A 4,090-nucleotide genomic window follows, 5' to 3' on the forward strand; every position below is an offset into this window, starting at 1 on the left:
TTTGAAACCCAAAACCACTTCTCTTCATGCTTGACTTCGTAAGATAGAGTTTAGGTTTAGGGGTAGATACGTACATGATTTTTGTAAGTATTTTTATGCCCATTTGAATCTTGGTAAAATCCAAGGTTTGTCCAAGATTTGAACAAGTTTAAAACATGAAAATAAAAGGTAAGCCTGGATCCTGAATAGTCACTCAAAAATGAAGCTTTAGGAGGTGAGGTTTTTGAAATTTCCATGTTTGAAACCCAAAACCACTTCTCTTCATGCTTGATCGACTTCTTAAGGTAGAGTTTAGGTTTGGTGGGTAGATACATGATTTGTCTGGTTTGAATATGTTTAGACCTTGTTTATCAATTTGAATGCTTACTATATGACATAAGAATACTATGTGCTTTGGTTTTCATTTTTTTATTTGTTCTGAATTTTTATGCCCATTTGATCTTGGTCAAATCGTAGGTTTAACCAAGATTTAAACAAGTTTAATACATGAAAATGAAAAGGTAAGCCTGTATCCTTCTTAGTCACTCCAAAATGAGGCTTTTGGGAAGGTTTTTGAAATTTCCATGTTTGAAACCCAAAACGACTTCTCATCGTGCTTGACTTCACAAGACAAAGTTTAGGGTTAGGGGTAGATACATGATTTTTCTGGTTTTAATATGTCTAGACCTTGTTTATCAACTTGAGTGCTTACTATATGACATAAGAAGGCTATGTGCTTTGGTTTTTCATTTTTTTGAATTTTTATGCCCATTTGATTCTTGGTCAAATCCTAGGTACGATTTGACCAAGATATGAACATGTTTAAAACATCAAAATAAAATGTAAGCATGGATCCGTCTTAGTCACTCTAAAATGAAGCTTTTGGGAGGTTTTTGCAATTTCCATGTTTGAAACCCAAAACCACTTCTCTTCATGCTTGACTTCGTAAGATAGAGTTTAGGGTTAGGGGTAGATACATACATGATTTTTCTAAGTATTTTTATGCCCATTTGAATCTTGGTAAAATCCAAGGTTTAACCAAGATTTGAACAAGTTTAAAACATGAAAATAAAAGGTAAGCCTGGATCCTGCTTAGTCACTCTAAAATGAAGCTTTAGGAGGTGAGGTTTTTGAAATTTCCATGTTTGAAACCCAAAACCACTTCTCTTCGTGCTTGATTTCATAAGACAGAGTTTAGGGTTAGGGGTAGATACATACATGATTTTTCTAAGTAATTTTATGCCCATTTGATTCTTGGTCAAATCCTAAGTTTGACCAAGATTTGAACAAGTTTAAAACATGAAAATGAAAAGGTAAGCATGTATCCTTCTTTGTCACTCTAAAATGAAGCTTTTGGGAGGTTCTTGAAATTTCCATGTTTGAAACCCAAAACCACTTCTCTTCATGCTTGATCGACTTCATAAGACAGAGTTTAGGGTTAGGAGGTAGATACATGATTTGTCTGGTTTGAATATGTTTAGACCTTGTTTATCAACTTGAATGCTTACTATATGACATAAGAATACTATGTGCTTTGGTTTTCTTTTTTTGTTTTTTCAGAATCTTCATGCTTTGATCTTGGTCAAATCCTAGGTTTAAACAAGATTTAAACAAGTTTAAAACATGAAAATGAAAAGGTAAGCCTGCATCCTTCTTAGTCACTCCAAAATGAAGCTTATGGGAAGGTTTTTAAAATTTCCATGTTTGAAACCCAAAACGACTTCTCTTCGTGCTTGACTTCATATGACAAAGTTTAGGGTTAGGGGTAGATACATGATTTTTCTGGTTTGATATGTCTAGACCTTGTTTATCAACTTGAGTACTTACTATATGACATAAGAAGGCTATGTGCTTTGGTTTTTCATTTTTTTTTTGAATTTTATGCCCATTTTAATCTTATTCAAATCCTAGGTTTGACCAAGATTTGAACAAGTTTAAAACATGAAAATAAAAGGTAAGCCCAGCCTGGATCCTTCTTAGTCACTCTAAAATGAAGCTTTTGGGGAGTTCTAGAAATTTCCATGTTTGAAACACAAATTAAAGCACTTCTCTTCATGCTTGACTTTAGAAGACAAAGTTTAGGGTTAGGGGGTAGATACATGATTTGTCTGGTTTAAATATGTCTAGACCTTGTTTATCAACTTCAATAACTACTATATTAAAGTGTAACCAACATCTTTTTTCTAAAATTTTTGTATTAATTTTTAAACTACGGATGGGTTGACGCGTATGTGGCTGATTACCGTGATGTATTTTTGGTGCAGTCTTGCAATTTTCTAAGGGTTTTTTCCCTTTGTTTTAGTGTGTTTTCTTGTTGTCTGGGTGGCTCTAGCATCTTTTCAAACCGCTTTGACTACTTTTGTCTCACCGGATGGCCTCTGACTGGAGAAATCACGTGCCATACCGTTCTTGGTTTCCTCCCGGCTCTCTCTCTTCCTCATTATCTTCCCCACTATCGCGACTCGCGGGCTCCTCCCTGACAATCCCCTACGCTCCCTGCAGGAGCTCCTCTCCTTTCCTAATTCTCTTCCAATGGAGGATAGAGGGACTGGCATTGACAATCGCTTCAGGCGGTACAGCGCGGGGCGGTGGTGCCAGCCACGAGGCGACGAGCGCCGCTGCTTGGACGACGAGGTAGAGGCGGCGGGGAACGGCGGCCGGCAGTGAGTTCGGCCGGTGCCTGACCGGGACAAGCTGCTGGTGTGATCTTTATGTGATCATGAGCTTTGTATCACTATTAATCTATGTGCTACTCTAGTGATGTTATTAAAGTAGTCAATTCCTCCTCCATGATGTAATGTTGACAGTGTGTGCATCATGTAGTACTTGGCGTAGGTTATTGTAATATCCCAGGATATGGGGTTACAAAAATAGAGGAAACAGATGTGTGCATTGCATTCATGCATGGAAAATCCAGGGAATTTTCGCGCTTTTGTTTAAAACTATCAAAGTGATCGAGATTTCTCTTGCATCGGTGGAAATGAGTTAGTCATCGATGTGAGTGCGACAAATTTCGACATGACCTTTGTGAATTCATGTGTTTTTGGGAGAACCAATTTGAATTCAATCAAATATGGATAATACGTAGAAATTGAATTGAATTTGAATTCCAAACTACAACAAGAAATACAATGTGTAAAAGTAAACACATTTGATAATTCCAAAAGAATAAGTAATTTAAACTTTACTACAAATATCATTACCCATTTATTTACAAGTCAAATAAATATAAATAGAGAATGATTGCAAAAGGAAAATAAAAGAAGACCTAAATCTAAATCTAAATCTTCTCGATCTTCCAATCTTCTTATTCTTCATCTGCAAAACAAACAACAAAGAAAAAGGAAATTGTTGGGTGAATATCAAAATGTTGCCATCATCCATGATGAGGCATTTTAATGTTGGAATCTCGCTAATGGGAGTCAAGAACTAATCTTGATCCCCAAATAGTGATTAGAGGGAAGAATATTTTTCTTAGGCAATAACAGGGACAAATAGAATACACTTGGATCAGGAGAGGCAACACTGATCACGAGACAAAAATTAGTAATTGAAGGCAACAAAGGACTAGAGGCACCACCAAATCTAATTTATCCTTAGGCAACAATATTATTTCCCTCTAATCTAGCAAGAATCCTCTAAAAGCCCACAAGGTTATTTATTTGAATCAATATTGACATGGAGAAGTCAATATGATTCTAGTCCATATATTAGAAGCCACTTGCTAATTAAGCAAAGTCTTAATTAACATAATAGTCACACTTGATCTTATTAAGCTCACATATATTATACACTTGGCAGTACCAAAAATAAAGGGCAGCACTAGATAAGCACAAGCCAACCGTATGCCTTGCACTATGAGGCAAAGAAGATCAGGTTGGATACACACGAAAGACTTGATCACTAGAAACAGGACACACACAGGCGACACGATCCTTTGCATGCACATCATGTGCTGTCACTTCCCCAGCAAACCCCAGCACTACAAAAGCAAAGCAGTAGCCAACCGCATCACACTTTGCTCACATTCACCTTAGTCACTAGCAGCCCAGCTAGCCATCGTTTGCACTAGCAAAAATCCACTCAAATATCAAGAACAACATCAATAGAT

The sequence above is a fragment of the Lolium perenne genome, chromosome 1 (genome assembly GCF_019359855.2).
Source record: "Lolium perenne isolate Kyuss_39 chromosome 1, Kyuss_2.0, whole genome shotgun sequence".
Lineage (NCBI taxonomy): Eukaryota > Viridiplantae > Streptophyta > Magnoliopsida > Poales > Poaceae > Lolium > Lolium perenne.